Consider the following 21,184-nt stretch of genomic DNA (forward strand, 5'->3'; position numbering starts at 1 on the left):
CTTCTGCAACTCGAAATCCCTGATCAAATTCAGGACTTTCATTCCACGAATCCTCTCATCTCCTTCATATTCAGCCTTGAGATAATCCCAGATTTCCTTTGCTGTTTTGAGGGACATTATTCGCATGAAGATCATTTGAGATACAGCGGCAAATAGGCAAGCTTTTGCCTTTGATTTCCTTGTCTTCTTTTCCTTCTGTGCTTTGATTTGTGCTACAGTAGGATTTGCTGGAAGCGGAGGGACCTCGTAATCCTCTTCTATTGCTTCCCAAAGATCCAAGGCCTCCAAATAAGTCTCCATACGAACTGCCCGCATTTGATAATTGTCTCCATCGAAGACTGGTGGTGCAATAGCTGAAAAACTGAATTCTCCTTCCATTTTGATCTCACAGATCCGTTAAGAAGATAGCTCTGATACCAATTGTTAGTGTAAGAGGGATTGATTGAATGATTGATGAGATGATTGAATTATCAATCCCTCTTTCACTAACAGGTAGTCCAGAATGATGAGTGCAGTGCAATCCTTAATAATAAAATTCCTTTGAGGGAGTTGGCTAGCACAAGGTGTCGCTCTCCTAGATTCATCGTAACTTATGGTCTTGTGGAAAGGTTGTCAGCTAACCTTATACAAATGATATTCAGGATTTCTGATGAAGTCGCACCTCTCAGACTCAAGATACTGATGATTCACTCTCTAGCCAATGTATGCTAGCTAAGAAGAATAAAAATGTTGATTCACCCCAGAACTCCATTAAGCCTTTTAGGAGATATATCGGTATTAAAATAGGTGAACAACCTCCAAACCTAATTGGGTTTATGATGCATGAGAACCACCTCAAAAACTTCAAGGTTCCCAAAAGCTTAGGTAGCGGCATAACTTAGGTCTGAACATCCTAGCCAAATTGAACTCATTAGTAGCTTACTAGGGCATGAACGTTCTTTAATACCATTTTTTTTTTTTTTGTTTATAAGTATAGAACTGTTCTTTAACAAATGTTTTTGTTTTCATGCTTTAAATGATGTGTTGTTTTTAAACTTGTGAAAATTTATTATACTTGTCCGTCAGTCCACATCACGATTCGTGATTTGAAGTCTAAAAAATTGGATTGTGAAAAGTGTTGATCATGGAACTTGAGCATTAGAGCCTCACCCTCTCACTTTCCTAAGAAACTTAGTTTATAGTTAGATCATATAAAAAAATTGTTCGTTAGGGAATTAACGACACTTAATAAGAACGATAAGATTATAGGAGTAAAGCAAAATGTTCACCAATTTACTATGAACAAGTTAGGAAGAAACTACTGTATGTAGTGATTATAACTACGAACATGCTTGACATACACCGCATAAAATTTCAACAATAAGTCTATAATGGTGTGACTTATATAGTTGATGAATAAAATTGATTAGTTAAAAGAGTTGAGCTAATTAATTTTATGTCATTCGAGCTTATATTATCATGATAACACTTAAAATTAGTCTAAAGAAAATTTTGAAAAGTCCATTTCCATCATTACATGCTTAGCAGATAAATCTTAGTGACTTGATTTGATAAACACGTACATAATGGTCAATTTTATGGTATCGAATTAATTCAACCAAATAAGACCGTAAATCATAGTTCGGAGCTAGTTTAAGTGAACCGACCATATTAGATTTGTCTTTTAACTTAAGAAAATAGAGCATGCCCTTGTTCTCTCCTTCAATCATATGGTTTTTAGCTCCACTCATAGGGTATTTGACCCTTAAACTGATTAAATTAGAGGATGGAAGAAAATAGAACTCTTGTTCACGTCCTATTGAGTAAAATCCCTCAATAAAAAAAAATAATAATAATAAAAAATAATAATAAAAAAAAACCTTTAGCTTTCTACGAATCTCAATTTAAAAATATATCTAGCGAGGATGGATTTAAGCTCACGTTTTTCTTCCAATGTCCTTGAATCTTCTGAATTTTCTAATCAATCAATGTCACAACCCGTTTTTTAAATTGCCTGAAGCATTAATCGTGACATGGGCTGACACGATAGAGCAAAAATATGTTAAAAAAATTCGCTTTTAAAACAACAAACTCGTAAGATTTTGAAAAATACAACATACAACGTATATTTTTATAATTACAAGTTTAAATACATAGGGGAATGGGACACAAAACAATCGAGACAAAAACTGACACAAAATGGTGGAGGCTCTCGACCCTAGGTTTAGCTCTCTATGGAACCTGCTTTACATTTGCTCCCATCCTCGACCAGCATCTAGTCATTACCTAAAAACATGTAAAAACGAGAGTGAGTATAAAACTCAATAATAGATGTTGGGATACCCTACTCTAATCCGGACCCTAAAACATGTCATGATTTTTCATCCCATCTAATTGTCCACTTCTAGTCCTACTCCTAAATAACTCTCTTGGAAGAGGTTATGGGGATAAACAACATGAATGAAAAACCTATATCTGAGATTCAGACAAGGATTCAACCCATAATTGTTCGACATTTCACCGCATCTCAAGGATTCGATTCATAATTCTTCAACATTTCACCGCATCTCTTATGACACAATCAAAATGTCTCATTCTTGAAATTCAAATCAGGATTCAATATCAAGTTTTGCATTTGTTGACCCTAGTATTCATTTGTATCCCAGGCTGAAATATTATGAAATAGGAGGTAATGATCCTAAATTTTCTACTTAATTGGAGCGAATACATATCATGAATATTGAATGCCGAATTACCTTATTTAAACTTTCATAAGATATAACTTCCATTTTACAACACAGTCATAACTTACTTGTTTGAAAACATCTTTAAACCTACACAACAAAGGATGAAATAAAATAAATGAACGATTAAATTAAAAACATCGTATTCTAGCCTACATCTAAAAAAAATAAATGCGATTACCATATGCATATGTAATGGTCTTGAGGATACCATTGTTAGTCATAAAGGAATGTCTTGCTTTCACCTCAAATAGAAGTAGCTAAGTATAAGAAATATTTGATCCCACTATTGGGGTTAAATGCAAATCCATACAATTTAATGAATGTGACCTATCAGAATAGTCCATTTTCCTACACCCGCTATCTTAATGGGCAGATTGGATGTGTAAGTAATTTCCTACACACGGCTCACACGTGCAAGTATGGACCCACCAGTTGGTTCGCACACCTCCTGGGCTCCTTTTCTTGTTGGGCGAGCATTTTCTGGTAGCTCTCGATGTTGGATACCCGTTAGAAGTAGCGGTCGTCACGGCAACATTATGTTAAATATAATAATCGTTTTCTTGTTTGACCATCGCAGCATTATGATAAACATAATGATCAGTTTCCTGCTTGGTTATCGCAACATTATGATAAGCATAATGATCGTTTTCCTGCCTCATAACGTACGCATCCGTACTATCGTGAAGGATAAGGGGTATCCCCCAATGCATGAGCACACAATAATACATGATGTCCCTACATTTTTCCATTTTCATTATCATTTAATACAACACTGCTAGCGTTTCGTACATATTATATCATCTTTCATGTTATGTCTTATATCGTTGATCATATCATTTATCATATCTTTCATTCATACGTCGGGGTTATATTTCATGTTAGTTCGTCGTTTTGCATGTCAATCATATCATATCATTTATGTCGCACATATATCATATCATAACGTTTTCATACTTCCTGAGATAACAATTCTCAACATGCACGTATCATATCATATCGTATATCATAACATCACATAACATATTCCTAACATATCGGTTCACATTATGTCATATCATAAACATTTCAATAATCACATATTATGTACCATAAACTATATCATATCATCCGCATACCATTTTACTACATATATATATATATATATATATATATATATATATATTCGTCATTCCCATGACCTATCATAATCATATCATTTCGTAAACACTTCATGGTCATATCGATCTCTAACATATCATAGCCTTAACGTTCTTATACATATCACAGTCATATATGAACATACCTTAGTCATATCGTTTCCTAAACTTATTCTAACCATATCGTTTCATCAGTTCATCATAATCAAATCCATTGCAATACCTAACCTTACCGTATCGTATTATCAATCTATCATAACCATAACATTTTTCGATACATAACCTTATTGTATCATTTTATCAATTTATCATAACCATAACGTTTTCTATACATAACCTTATCGTATTGTTTTATCAATTTAACATAACCATAACATTTTCTATTCATAATCTCATTGTATCGTTTTATTAGTCTATCATGAACATAACGTTTTTCTATCAATTTATCATAACATAACATTTTCTATACATAACCTTATCGTATCGTTTTATCAATCTATAATGACCATATCCTTGTAGTCATATCGTTTCCCAATGTTCCTAAATCATATCATGTCATGAATGTATTCTAGTCTTACTGATATAGGAACGCATCCTAACCATATCGTTTTATGAACGTATTCTAGTCATACCATTACAAGAATGTGTCCTAACCATATCATTCTATCAATCTATCATAATCATATTCGTTTTTATACATAACAAAACCATATCGTTATATCAATCATATCTTAGTCATATCATAATATTATGTTTATCGCATCCTTCTCATATCCTATCTCAAACATATCATTGAACACATTATAACGTAAGAGTTATCATATCATTCACATATCATAATACATACATAACATATCATAGTCATATCGATTCATAAACAATTCACACATATCAAATTTATGACACGTGTGGAACTACAAAGCACGTGTCATCATCAAATATAAGCATGTCGATGGTAAGATCACTTACCTGATTAGCTTATGTTGTTGTCACGAATTTATCCTTAATGAAAATTCGATTCGGTCCATTGAAATCCAAGTCAACCTATGTGAACCCACGAGATAGGTTTCAAGTTCGAACTTTTACAAAATTGTTTCTCTAATTTACATTGGTCCATGTGTTATACTTCATGCTAACGATAGAGTCTTTGGATGAGTTAAGTCTTGAAATGTTTATATATGTTTGTTATATTATTATTTCAGACAAACCCATGAATACATTTTTTACATTTTCCATGTATTTTCTTTTCTCTTATTGTGTATTCTTTTTTTTTTTTTTTTTTTTTTTTTTTTTTTTCCTTTCTTGTAACTATAGTCACAATCTTCCCGTTTATCTCCCTTTGTTTCCTTTTCACCGTTACTTTTAGTCAATCTCATACAAAATTCTTTTCATTTAATATCTAATCATAACGGAACTCTTCATCCACGTAGCGAAAGCATTGGAAACCTCCAACCATGCAAAAGCTCTTCAACATTCCACGAGATCTTCCTTGCTATGACTCGAACACAAATTTAAGGGTTGTGGGAGCCTCTTAAATGAAAATCCTAAAGGATTGGAGAAGAATAGTTTCGAAAATTTTCTGGAGATGTAATTTCATTCTCTAAAGAAAGTGGGAGAGAGTGATATATTTTGATTCAACCCGAGGGTCTTATTTATAGGGACTCTTGGAGAATCTTTGCCAAATAATATATTTGCACATTTAATATATTAGAATATAATACCTTATACAAATTATATTTTGATATTAGAAGATATCATAATATATATTTAATTAATTTGAATTTCATACAAATTTCAAATATATTTTTATTTCATAATACATTAATTGATTTAATATTTAATTGTATCAAATAAATAAATAAATAAATAAATATATATATATATATATATTAAATAATAATTTGAACCCTTCAAATTATATATATTTATCTCCTTTATATTTAACATATCTAATATATTAAATATTAACTGGTATTTCAAATTAAATTTATTTTCTCTTTTTTATTTAATACATCAAATATATTAAATATCAATTTAAATTCTTCAAATTTTCTTTCAAATAAATTGAACTTCTTAGTGTTACTATGAATCAGCAAGGCGACCTTATAAACCTACGGATTATAAGCTCCAATGATATAAAATTAATTAATTAAACTCTTTAATTAATCAATTTTCTTTCATTAACTATGTCACTCTACTATGGACCTAAAGTTGCACTCTTATGCACTCTAGGGCAAGTTGTGTCCATTGATATAACCATTACAAGCTAGTCAATCCTTCACGAGTTGTTCATAATTACAGCTGGGTCAAAAGTCTGTTTTACCCTTGTAATTACATCTTTCATCTTAGGTACCACTGATTCTCTAATGAACAATTTGTCTATGATCCAATCATAAACCAAGTTCCTCTCGGGCCAATGAGAGGGTGGGGCCCCATTGTTCAAATCCTGAAATCAGTACTTAAAGAACAACTCATCTACTTTCAGTGAATTTCATCTCATGATATTATGTCTCAAACTCCCTATTTGGTCAAGTCCCCAAAATAGTAGGCATATTGAATCGGCAAAAAGAACCATTCTCACCCATGTAAATTAAAGGACAAGCCCTCAGAGTAAGGAGTTCATAACTCACTCAGGATTAAGATCGAGTCGCATATTATCATCATGTGAAATATTAATCTTCTTAATTAACGGATTTATAAAGAGAGATTAAATATTTCTTGATTCAGTCTTATACAAGCTTATTGTATAGGATACCCCCACTTACATGTCTCCACATGAATGATTTGAATCAAATCATTTGTAACGATTACAAAGTGGGTCGTATCAATAATGTTACATAGATAAGACACCCAACCTTATCCATATACAATAGACTTTTTAGGTTATTACTTGAACACGATCCTCTTGTATGTCAACCACATACTCTTCAAGATACATTAATAACCTTGGATTTTCATACACTGAATAACAATTAAATTACAAATAAGATAATATAGATTATTGTTAAGAACTAAATAATTACTTATGAAGCTTTAGGGCATAAATCCCAACAATAATGTAATCATTTTGTGCAGAAATAAGCGTTTAAACTTTATAATAAAACATAAACTTCATCTTAAAACACTGTCATAGACTTGCGCATTCGAAAACATTTTTAAAACAACACAACGAAATAGTAAATGAAATGAATAAGCGTTAAAATTAAAACAGTCTATTCTAACCTAAATAATTACTTATGAAGCTTTAGGGCATAAATCCCAACAATAATGTAATCATTTTGTGCAGAAATAAGCGTTTAAACTTTAGAATAAACTTCATCTTAAACTTCATCTTAAAACACTGTCATAGACTTGCGCATTCGAAAACATTTTTAAAACAACACAACAAAATAGTAAATGAAATGAATAAGCGTTCAAATTAAAACAGTCTATTCTAACCTAAGTCTAAGAAAATAAGTACAACTACCATATGCATGTGGCACGGTCTCCTAGGTTGCGATGCCACCATCAGCTGTATAGAGGAGTCTTGGCTTTACCTGAAAATAAGAGTAACACATAACTTGAGCATTTTAAGAAATACTCAATAAGCGACGCCTATTGGGGTTAATTGCAAGCACATACAAATCATGAATGAGACCTATCATATCAACCTATTTTCCTACGACGGTTATCATAAGCCAGCAATTGGATGTATATTTAATTTACTACACATGAAACATAATGATCATTTCCCTGCCTCGTAACATACACGTCCGTACTATCGTAATAGAGTAAGGGGTATCCTCCGATGCATGAACACACAACAATGCATGAGGTCGCAACATTTTTTCTTTTTCGTTATCATGTATCACAACCCCTCTTGCGTTTTCCTTCATATCTTATCATTTATTATATCATTTTTATCCTATCTTCCAGGCGTATATCAGAGTTGTATCTCATGCTAATTCGTCATTTTGCATGCCAATCATATCATATATTATTCATGTCAATCATATCATTGTTGGGTTTTATGTCCTAAAACTCATAGTTTGTAAACAAAAATTTGTTGGGTTTTATGTCCTAAAACTCATAGTTTGTAAACAAAAATATATTATATTTTCAATAAAGTTATTATTGTTGTTTATTCATTAAAGATTGTTATTGAATAAAGTGAACTTTACGATCATTAATCTAAATCCAATAAACTAAGAACACTCTGGCTATAGTATGATTACTTGAACTATATGTAGAGACATAAGAGTGGATCAAGTTCAAGTATATAGTCAAAATGATCTATAGTATAAGGATAAGGCTGAGTACCTTATTCTGGGGACACTATGGATGGAGCCCACTTTTGTATATGATATAAACAATGTGATCACTAAATTGTACATGTGGAGACATGTGAGTGGGGGCATCCTATGCAATGAGTATTGCATAAGATCGGACCATGAAGAAAACCACTCTCACTTTATAATGTCGTTTACTGTTGAGACTGATTTTCTTTTCATTCGATAACCTAGGTAACTCGGTTTTAATCCTGAGCTAACCATGAACTCCTGTTTATTCGGAATTATCCTTAGATTTGCATGGGTGAGAGTGGCTCTAGTTCGCCGACTCAATAGGCCTCCCATTTCAGGGGTAAGACTGGGTGAATGGCTGGGGACGTGGGGTGCAAGATGGAATTCACTCCTACCCACTTTTAGGGTTAGAAGAAAGGTAGTTCTCTTAAGCACTAACTCAAGGTCTTGAACAAGGGACCCCACCCTCTCATTGGCCTGAGAGGGATTCAGTTTACTAGTTTACTGGTTGGACCACAAACCAATTGTTCATTAGAGAATCAGTGAGACATAAGGAACAAGAAGTAACTTTAAGGGTAAAACGGTAAATTGACCCAGCTCTAGTTACGAACAACCTGTGAAGGATCGACTTACTAATCATGGTTATATCAAATGGACAGAAATATATCTATAGTGAGGGGAGTGCAACTACTAGGCTATAGTGGAGTGTCCTAGTAGTTAACGAATGTTGGTTAACAAGGTTAATGAGTTTAGCCGGTTAATCTTGGATCGTTGGAGCCCATGATCTATAGGTCCATTAGGTCCCTCTGCTAGCTCATATCAGACTAAACCATAGAATAGTGTGACGAGTGAGTTCGAAGTGTTCGAATTCAAATTAGGGAACATGCGCTACATATATACGATATATTTAACCGCATTTTTGTTTTATTTACGAATTAAACAAAAGGAGAGAATCTAAGATATTTAAATAAGATTTAAATATCTTAATCAATTATGTGTCGGAATTGATTGAGATTGGCATTTGAATTAATATTAAATATTAATTAAATAGTTTAATTAATCATTTAATGTTACTTTAATTTGAAATTCGTTATTCAAATTAATTGTTGAATTAAAATGAAGAAAGTCAAAATGTTGACTTCATTTAATGGAAAAATCCATGTTAGTGGAATTTTGAGGTGTCAAAATTTGGTTTAAACAAACTTGCATATTTGCCAAATAAATCCCACAAGTTTGAGTGGAATTTTGAGTGTCAAAATTGGGTTAACTCAAACATGCATGTTTGCCACATAATCCCAAACATTTGAGTGGAATTTTAAGTGTCAAAATTTGGTGATCTCAAATTTGCATGAACATGCAAACATGACTCTTTAAATAGAGTGGTCATGGTACATGGAAGGTCTTCTTATTCTTGGTGAAAAACCTTGAGAAAAACCTCTCACAAACACTCTCTTCATATATACAAAATCTCTCCCAGATTTAGTCACTCACCGGATTCCACAATCCTGTTCTAAGGCCGGAGGATAATGGAGAAGACACTAGTGGTGGTTCGAAACCGGTTCGTGAGGAAAAAGAAGTTTGAACTACAAAAGGTTAGTATTCAAACTCATTAAGTTTTAATACATATGAACATGCTAGTTATTTACTATAATTGATGTTCTAAAAGTGCCTAAGATCCAAATTGCTTCCGCATGTGTTATATTAACACCATCAATCATATATTATACATATATCATATCATATATCATAACAGTCACATAACATAACTTGATCATGTCTTCGAACATATTACATTGTAATCATATCAATTCATCACATACAACATAATATTGAGATACACATATCATATCATAATAGTTTGCATATATGAGTATATGACACGTGCGAAGCCACGGGCACATGTCATCCTTCAGCATACAATTATAACCAAATCGATGGTAGGGCTACTTGGTTGGCATAGGTCAAAGCTACTACGACCCTTTGATGCTAGCTTCTATCTGAAATTTAATTCTACCTAAGGAGTTCCACAATGATAGATTGACATTCTACTACGTAAATTAGCTCACTTAATATAATATAAACTAACTAAACCTAATAAAATGCTAACCTAGAGTTGTCAGACAATGTATTCTTCGGCTGGCTTCGAACCGTAGAAATTAGATGTAAAATGAAGTGAGGGAGCTCCCTTTTATGGTAGAGACCCACCTCTCAGCTTTAAGTAATATGGGACAAAAATTTCATTTTCGTATTTTGTTTTCTAATTTTATTTTTTTATTTTATTTTTTGTTGTTATTACATTTAGGGTGACTTTGGATAAGATAGGTTTGAATAGAGTCGTAGGGGTTGTGTATTTTTAGGAACTAGCGTACTTTATGGAGTTCTTAACCTAGAAAAACATTATAAATCCATAATGAATGAGTGTCAAGAAAAATATAGTGTCATTTAGAATTCGTCACAACTACCAATTTTCATACCAGGTTCATTAGGTTTTTTTTTTTTTTTTTAATTTTTTTTTATTTTTAATTTTCTACTCTAATATTAGTTTATACCTTAAACATAATCAAATACCTTTTAAACTATGCATGATCATTCATAATAGCATAAATAAGGATGGTGTAAAATTTTATATCCAAATATAATAAGGACATAGTAGATATTTTAGTTTTTTTTTCTATCCTAGTCTTAATCTATGCCTTAAACATACTCCAATGACTTTAAAATCAAGTGTAGTCATCCATATTCTTACAAATAGGGTTCATATAAATTTTTAGTAATTTGGAGACCATCTTGGTCATGAACATACTGGCATTAAGGCATTTTGATCATTTTCCCCTTATGTTTGGTTTAGGGCTTATATATGCTCCTAGGTTTGTACAACTTTGCACACACCCTTATTTTATGGTATTAAGCATCCATTAAAATTTCATATTCAGGGAATGCCATTTAGTGGGTTAACTTTATAACTTGTGATTCTCGAGAAAAAGGTTCTTAATTCGTGGTTTTTGGTTCTTGGGCTAATCTTATATTTTTACTTAATTTTGAGTTATATTTAAGTTTCTAGGGTAGTACCAAAAACACGATCTTGCTCCGTGTAGGTATTTCTAGAGATCTTTCTGTTCTTCCCCTTGAGCTATCTAGATAGGCCTTAAGGAATGAATTTGTGCCTCACTCTCCTTTTGAAGTATTACACTTATCTTAAATGATTTATTATTGAATTCAATGTTCTCGTTACTTTTCCAATTATTATCTTCAATAGGTCGTAATTGAGGGTCATGTTGAAATATATTTACAAATCATATGCCAATCCGATTTCAAAAAATGTGTTACATGCAAAATAAATGTTGTTTTCCTATCCCATAAATGGCAAACGCCAACATAAGTAACGAAAACAACCCTTGGAGGAAAGAAAATATTTCATAAATACATAACTAATTGCTTATATACTTTTAGTATATACTTTACTCTCTTAAATTGGCATACATGGAATTGCCTTTATTAGGATTTGCTATTCAGTTAATGATAATGAATGGAGAATATGATATGGGGTTATGCCATTCAGGCTATAAAGGAACCAAACCATTGGTGGTCACTCCGCAGAGATCCACGCTGCCCTTCCACGTTCCTCACTTCGTTCTGGTGCGTTTCAATTCCCTCCTTTTATTCCTTTTTAATCTTATTCATTTTCTTCTTTTGACCATTTAAGTTTTCTGGTTTCTCGTTTTGATTATGGGTCGTTGTTATAAACATATGATATATTAATGGAGATAGGGTTTCTTACTTGTATACTAATGAACTTCTCCTTAATTAATCAATGTTGGACTTGAATGATTCTCAAACAATCCTCTTCTCGAAGAAAATATTGAAGACACATTCTACTCTAGAGTCCATAAACAAAGTACACATTGAGTTTCCTCTTAACCGGTCATATCTATTTGTTTGATATTACTTAGACTACTCTTCTTACCTAGAGTAGAGTACCACGGATATTTACTATTACTATACTTTCGAGACTCGAAACTTTTTTGTTCGACACCTGAGTCAATGTGACTACAGTTTCAAGACTCACAATTGTTTTGTTCGACACATGATTTTCTTAACATGACTAATTGAAGACAAGAGAATGGTTCTAATACCACTAATAAGAACAATGAACCTCCACATTGGTATGATATTATCCACTTTGAGTATAAGCTCTCATCATATTTTTGCTTTTGGTTCTCTTAGAAATTCATGTCAACGAGAATAGCGTCATTTACTTGTATATCCATGATCTTTTTCTTAATTAGTCAATATGGGACTCCAACCATCATCAACATACTTTTTTTTTTTTTTTCCCAGACAATGATTACACCAATAGTTGTAGCTTTTGCAGTCGGTTTAGTTGGATGGGTTTATCAAGCACTGAAACCGCCACCTCCAAAGATATGTGGATCACCAAATGGTCCTCCGCTGACTTCGCGTAGAGTCAAACTCAATGATGGAAGACATTTGGCCTACAGAGAATTCGGAGTTCCCAAGGAAAAGGCTCAATACAAGATCATTCTTTCTCATGGCTATAATGACTCCCGACATATGCACTTAGCTGCTTCTCAAGTACGACATTCTTCTTATTCTTCTTCAACTTTCATTCTTTTTTAAAAAAAAATGTATTGAATCATGTTGTGTTATAGGAACTTATGGAGGAGTTCAATGCATGCATAATATTATACGACCGAGCTGGTTATGGAGAGAGCGATCCTTATCCATCACGCTCTGCAAAGACCGAAGCATTTGACATTGAAGAATTAGCCGATAAATTAGAGCTCGGCAGCAAATTTTACGTAATCGGATGTTCATTGGGAGCGTACCCGATTTGGAGCTGTCTAAAATACATTCCACACAGGTATTTTAATTTGTTGTTTTCAAAATGATCATGAATTATTGTTTTTGGGTGAGCTAATTGGTTATATAATTACTGACTCCTAGGAGCTTCCTTGATAGTTCCTTTGGTGAATTTAGGAAGCTTCCTCTATTATTCCAGTTCACATTTGGAATTGCGCATTACACACCTTGGATATACTATTGGTGGACCAAGCAGAAATGGTTCCATCAATATTGAGTGAAGGCATGTTCAATGATTACGATTTAGAGTTGTTAAAAAGAAGATAATAAATACTCCAAATAATGGTCAGGTAATTCTCGCGATTTTTCTTTTGGTTTCAAAAGAAGTCGTTATTCTTGCTAATATGAACCTAATTAAGAACTACGACTCTCCACAATGGTATAATATCAATGTTGAGTGAAGGCATGTTCAATGATTACGATTTAGAGTTGTTAAAGAAGATAATAGACACTCCAAATAACAGTCAGGTAATTCTCGCGATTTTTCTTTTGGTTTCAAAAGACGCCGTTGTTCTTGCTAATATGACCTAATTAGGAACTACGACTCTCCATAATAGTATTATATTGTCCACTTTGAGCCTAAGCTCTTATGGCTTTGATTTTGGTTTCCCTTAAATCCTAAACCCTAAACAGTCATTCCAATGGAGATGTTCCTTGTAAACTCATGATCAACCCCTTAATTAGCCGGTGTGGGACTCCTCTCCCAAACGATCCTCAACAATCTGCCCCTCGAACAAAGTACACCATAAAGCCTCCCCTAAGCCCTATGGAGTCCTCGAACAAACTCCCCTTAATCGAGTTTCAAACCATGACTATCTTAATGGGCAAATTGGAGGACTCCTTGATACCATTTTAAGGGGAGTGAAGGGCATGTCCCTGATACCATGTTATGAACCACGACTCTCCACAATGGTATGATATTGTCCATTTTGAGCATAATCTCTCATGGCTTTGCTTTTGGTTTCCCTAAAAGGCCTCGTACCAATGGAGATGTATTCTTTACTTATAACCCATGATCAACAGCTTAATTAACCGACGTGGGACTCCTCTCCCAGCGATCCTCAACATTAATGTCACTAGCCTTCTCCGCATCATTTACTAAAAACCATCCATAAGAGCCATCGTTAACCATTCATCATGAGCTGAAATACGTATTTTGAAAGGCAATGGAACATATGTTTAAGCTAGTTGGTTTGCCAAAGCTGTAATATTTGTATGTTCTGACATTTCTTTTGCAACCAATTCTAGGATGAAATAACACGACAAGGTGAATATGAATCTCTTCACCGAGATGTTCTAGCTGCTTTTGGAAAGTGGGAGTTCAGTCCCATGGAATTGACCAATCAATTCAAGGAAGGGTGTGTTCATATATGGCAAGGTAGTTGTAACGCCTCGTTAGGTTTAATATATATATCTAGTGTGTATTAAAATAAAAATAACAAAATAAAGAAAAGAAAGAAAAAAAACTGACCACCTCCTTTAATCTCTCCATCCATCCCCTCAAATACCTCCCTCATTCAGAAACAGAAAGAAAATATTTTTTTTTTGAAGGAAAAAAATGCATATAATTATAATGGAGAGATGGTTATACAATAATGGAGAGATAGGAAGGAAGACAGATAATAGAGAGATAGTAGGCAGAGGAAGAAAGATGTCATTTGAAAAGTTAGATTTACCTTTTCCTTTCTATGAAGAATATTAGCAATTATTTAGATCTGAGTTAGAAATTTAGAAATTATCTGTTACAATGATCTGAAATAGAAATTATCTATACTACCAATTAGCAATTATTTAGATAAATTTAGAAATTATCTATGGCAATGATCTCAAATAGAAATTATCTATCCTACCCATTAGCCATTATTTAGATCTGAGTTAGAAATTTAGATAGCAATGATCTGAAATAGAAATTATCTATCCTACCAATTAGCAATTATGTACATCTGAGTTAGAAATTTAGAAATTATCTGTTGCAATGATCTGAAATAGAAATTATCTCTGTAGCAAGAGTCCATTAAATTGGTCAAACAACAAAAAGAATAGATAGATAAGAAAGAAAAGAAGATAGGGAAAAGGAAGATCTGGAAAACATATTCAAATAAAAGAAAAAGAACGAACATTTGGCAAACAGGATGACAAGGAAGATTCGGAAAACATATTCAAATAAAAAAAACGAAGATTTCAGAATAGTAAAGCCAAAAAAACACGAAGATTATCCTACCAATTAGCAATTATGTACATCTGAGTTAGAAATTTAGAAATTATCTGTTGCAATGATCTGAAATAGAAATTATCTATGTAGCAAGAGTCCATTAAATTGGTCAAACAACAAAAAGAATAGATAGATAAGAAAGAGAAGAAGATAGGGAGAAGGAAGATCTGGAAAACATATTCAAATAAAAGAAAAAGAACGAACATTTGGCAAACAGGATGACAAGGAAGATTCGGAAAACATATTCAAATAAAAAAAACGAAGATTCCATAATAGTAAAGCCAAAAAAACGAAGATTTTAGAATAGTAAAGTCAAAGAAAATATGGGAATAGAATTAAACTTCTCAACAAAATTAAACGATTTAGATATGGGAGTAGATACATGGAAAGAGAGGAAGATTAGATTTGGAAATAGTAACGCCAAAAAAAAAAAAAACAACAAAAGAGAGAAGATTTTAGAAAATAAAAGAAAAATATAACCCTTTGAAAATGACAAGTACTGTTAACAGAATTAAAATTTAACAAAGAAGAGAAACAAGTGAGAGAAGAAAAATGGAAGATATGAGAAATTATTATATTTGTATCTATAGGATATAACATTAAATGTTGAATTATACAAGCCACTTGAATATTGATAATATTGACATATTATTAATTTAAGTTTTAAGTTTTATTATCCTATATAATTTAGAAACAATGAAAACATGGAATTCGATTTTTATTGAGACCATTTAGAGCCGTAGTTTACACGGTTAGTTGGATTATTAATTAAAATGTGAAATACTAACAAAAGGTGATGAACTATGCGATAGGAAGCAAACCTTGGCAACATTTAGTGTAGTTCTCGAGGTACGGGAGCTTACATAAATAAATTAGGGAATTCTTCGGCTAAGGCCAACCAGGGAAGTGGCCTTACTATAGGATAGGCTAAAATTGTATGAGTTACGATGATGTATGAACTATGTCGTACGATACGGTATATGAGTTATGATGATGTATGACTTATGATGATGTATGAGTTATGATGATGTGTGGGTTATGATACCTGATGATGTGCTCAGTATGTATATATTTTGATGAATGTCGTACTTGATATGTTTGATGCACTTTGTGGCAATATGATGAGTATGATGATTGCGTGACGTTTACCTTAATATGATGATGTTTTCCATATTGAGCATGCTAGATGATGATGAGTGCCATATTGCATCATGTCGTTAGATCGACATAGGACACAACCCTAAGAGCGTGAAAATGATATTAATATAAATATCCACGAGTATGTGTTACCTAGAGTAACAAAGAGATGAGACTAGAGGGTTGTGTCAAAAGAGACATTATGATGGATTTAGAGGGACCTCATGCATATTGTATGTTCATAAGCATAGGGCTACTTCCCCTAGAGATGATGAGTGCGGACGCGCACCGTACGATGAGCGCGAATGCGCACATGTGCAAAAGCACACAGATGAGGGTGTTCATGAGGTGCATGACACTATGAGGTTCCGCTGACCTCCGGACGTCGCTACAAATGAGCTTGACCAGAGAGTCCAGGGGGTGTGCGAGCGCCCTGGGGACTCACACTCGCACGTGTGAGTCGTGTGTAGGGAAGTACTACACATCCAATTTTTCCGAGACTAGAGGCCACCCCTAAGATGATTAGAGATAGGTCCCTAAATCATGATTGCATGTGTTTGCATTTGCATGGCCCCTATACTGGGGCCACTTACTGAGTATTCTTTGAAATACTCAGGCCGTGTGCCACATCATTTTTTTTTCAGGTCAAGGCAAGGCGCACTTGTACGGAGGACGGCGGCATCGCGAGCAGAGACTGTGGCACGTGCATAGGTAGATTCATATTTAAATTTCTAGTCTTAAGTTATAATAAGTTGTTTTGCATTTCATTGTTTTAAATTATTTTGTATTTGTTTTTGTTTTCTCTCAATTTCAGTATTTCCTATTTAAACACGTAAGACCATGGCTGTGTTTTCTAGAGAAGAAGTTGTTTTAAACGTTTTTTGAATTTACGTTATAAATTATGTTCATGTAAGAGTTATATTTCCGCATTATAGATGAGCATGAGACGTTAGTAGCGACTCTGAGTATGTGAAAATTTAGGGTCGTTACAGTAGTGCAGACCGTGTCCTTCCCAATGAATTTAATCATTATATAGTAAAGAAACTTCCATGGATTCAGTATCATGAGATTCCTAATGCTGGCCATTTATTAGTTCATGACCATGAAAACTTTGAAGCCATAATGAGGTCACTTCTAAGTTGATAAGTTTATTTGTTTTGCTGTTATTTATTGTTGTGGAAAAAGTGTAAAATGTACCCAATAAGTTTCAATACTATGTATCATGAATGTATTTCTCTTTAGATTCAACTCAAATTAGTGGAATAAACTTGGAAGGACGACTTGGCATGGACACGGCCAATTTCTAGATTTCTACCTTCGTTCGGGAACTCAACTTAGAATGCAGAGTATGATCCTTCTAAGCATCTTTATTTTGAATGAATTAGCCCTCGACCCTCTTATCTAATATGATTAATTTGTTTTTCTATGGCTAATAGAAATCTTAATTTTGAATAATAATTACGATAACCAAGAGTTTGAGTTTGATCCCAAAACTTACCTGATACTGAATTTCTCCCGTTAGGCATGTTCTTGGAGTCAATGCTCTTTGTGGTTTTCTATGGAAATGTCTCTTAGAGTGCAAAAAAAAAAAAAAGATTGGAATGGGTCTCACATAATGAATTTTCTCGTATCCTCGAATTTCGTATTTTTTCAAGTTTCTTCGAGCTTCTTTAATGGCGGAAAGAAATGAAAAACAGGTTTAGGACGTCTGCCGCGCTTCTTTTCATCATCGAACTTGTGGGTAATCTCATTTAAAAGGTGTGAGATAAAATTTAGAGGGAAATGGTGAGCTATAGTTCTCGAATTAAACTGAACTCGAGAACTCAATATCAAAAAATGAAAAGCTTATAACTCTCAATTGAATGCTTGATATTGCTTACTTCTTGCTCCAAACCATTGGCCATAGTTCATAATTTATAGACGAAGGATCACCGCCTTTGAAATATCGAGAATCATCATGATTATATGTTTGATCCTTATGAATTTTTGGTCGGAAAATTTACTTCGATTATAGACTTGCCTACCTAGGTTCCAAATTTCAATTGTTGGAATCAGATCCAACCACTAGATTTTAAGGTAAGATAGACTATGTGCACAAAGGTATGATAGATTATGTGCAGAAAGGTATGATAGAGGATCAGATTTGGTCAACACTGACAAATCATAATTCCTTAGAATCTTAGGGGCATTTTGATAATTTAACATTTTTGAATATTATAATATTCTTTACTTCTTTTATTTATTTATTTATTTATTTACTTTGGTCACTTTTCCCTTCTCAACAAGAACCTAGACATTCTTTCTATAAAAAGTTTGAAGTTTTATAAAAATTAGAAAAGTATCCATTTCCCAATATTTTTTCAACATTTGTTTCTTATTTTCATTTAAAATCTTGTACCACACATTAGAACTAGACTTTGTCCTTTTTGGAGGCCTAATTATCCTCATTACACATTTACTACAACAATTATAGCAACAATTTTATTGGAGGCCACCCAAATTATTGACAACTCAATAAAAAGATGCTTAAAAAGATGCTTAGGTTGATGACAAATAAAAGGGATGAAAAGTCAGAATTGGAAAGAGAAAAAATAGAGGTGGACGAAGAAGGATAGCTTAAGGGAATGAGATGGACGAGAGAGCTCGCTCAAAGGAAAGGAGCGGACAGCAACAAGCTTGATTATTATATGGAGAGTTAAAACTTATAAAGGAGACGGAGAGTTTTATGTACTTAATGTTCACCATTTGATTTTAGTTTACTAAATAGTTATATTGCTAATTTACCTGTTTTTTTAGTTGGCCACCTTACTTACATAATTATTTCTCTTATTCAAAAGAAGAGGGAGAGGAAGAAAATCCTCTTTAATATTCGAGCTCTATCTGAAGGATGCTTAAAGTTAGTTGAAAAGTGTAGGAAATAATTATTCTTCTACCGTCTTGTTAATAGAAATTAAAAAATTATTATGGAACTAGTCCCATGGAGGTGGGCTTGGAAATTTGTAAAAATGAGCTAAAATCTACCCCAAAATTCAACAACTTATCTATTTAAGCTCTTCTAGCTGAATTTTCCTTGTTATTATTGATTTTCTCATTGAATGGACATTTAAGGTTCCAATTCTGGTTCCTTGAGTATAAAAAATGCTCAAATTTTCTTGTGCAGGACCTCATAGAGCCTATTTTATGGAACAAAAAGAAATGGATGAGAACCGAACTACCACATAATCAGAGAGGTAGTCCTGGTTTGGGTGATGTGGCTGGTTCAACTTAATCGACCACATAATCATCTTCAACCGCCAATGGGGATGATGATTTTGTGGCCTCCATACCTCTAAAAAAGTTGTGAAGGAAGATACAAGAAGAGGAAAAGACAAACCTTGTGTATCTTGATATGGACGGTCCAGTTTTTTCGAAACATTCCATCACGAACCATTACTTTAGTAATGTGTTTAACAGTAATACTTAGCCAACAATGTAATTGTAGTGTGTACTAGTATTTTTAGGCCAACACACACCTATACCCTTTACATTCCTCCTCTAGGGAGTGTTCTAACCCCTCAGGGTCCATAACTAGATGCTTTTGGGTACTCTTAGCTCTATGTTCTACATATACCTAGGTCCATCATCAATGTTGTGCTATTTGTGCTTCGGCTCAATGCGGCTCATAGAAACAACATAGGGTAAATCTCAAGTATGGAGGAGCCTTTTACTTTTAAAACGGTCACTATATTCTATACATGTCTACCTTCTGTGTTGTAATCAGAAAGCTATCTCTAATAGTTTCGGGCAAGAACTGCCTATCCTTAAGAACACTAAACTACTTGTTACTCCACCTCATCAGACATGAATTGTAGACTACCTATTCACACCTTTCTCTTAGATTAGAACAATATATTACCTGAGGGACACTTTGAATTGTAGACTACCTATTCACACCCCTCTCTTAGATTAGAACAATATATTACGTGAGGAACACTAAATTACCTATTGCATTATCTTTTAAGTGGGTGGCTCCAAAGTCAATAATAGTATTTTGGTCACTTTATGGTTAACCCAAGCCTTGACATAAATACAATCGTGTTCTACTGACTCTTCTATCCTCCCACTCTCTCCTATGTATAATCGGGTTCTATTGAATCTATGTATAATCGGGCTAGATACCATGTTCGAATTAAAACTAGTAATGTTTTAAATCTTACAAATAATTGGGCAATTTCATGTGTTGTCTTATGAGGATCTTCATTTACCCTTCAAATCATTTTTGGGTGTAAGTGACTCCTTTCGATTTCAAAGAGTTGACAAGGAAGTGATAAGATTAAGTCTATTTCCCTATTTATTAATGCAACAAAATCTTGGTTAAACATTGTGCCTACTGGAACAATCGACTCGTGGAACACATTGGGTGAGAAATTGTTAATCTAAGTACTTCCCACTCACAAGAATGTCAAATTCATATATGAAATAGTAGCCTTCCAACAATTTGATGATGAGACATTAAGTGAGGCATAGAAAAGGTTTAAAGAATTACTGAGACAACACAACCAAACAAGTTGTAGATGCATTTGCAAATAGAGCCATCCCGTCAAAAGATTATAATGAGGCTTATGAAGCATAGACTAATGTACAGGGACATCATTGGAAAGCTTGATAAAGGAATAAATGTCTAAACATTAGGTAGAAATTCAAAGTTAGCAAGCATCTTTACGTACTTGAGAGGTGCAAACGGGTCAGTTGGCATATGAACTAAGAACTAGACTTGCTAGCAAAGGCCAAAGAAGCTAGCAATAGACACTACCAAGAAGAGAATAAAGAAGG

The 21,184-nt window shown here is 33.5% G+C and overlaps 1 pseudogene; it reads left to right on the forward strand.

The window, feature by feature from the left end:
* Positions 1-12,483: 12,483 nt before the first annotated feature.
* LOC147786456 (uncharacterized) lies at positions 12,484-17,515 on the forward strand (annotated as a pseudogene).
* Positions 17,516-21,184: the final 3,669 nt, after the last annotated feature.

This window comes from Cucurbita pepo, chromosome 20 (genome assembly GCF_057944985.1).
Source record: "Cucurbita pepo subsp. pepo isolate OVF chromosome 20, ASM5794498v1, whole genome shotgun sequence".
Taxonomy (NCBI): Eukaryota; Viridiplantae; Streptophyta; class Magnoliopsida; order Cucurbitales; family Cucurbitaceae; genus Cucurbita; species Cucurbita pepo.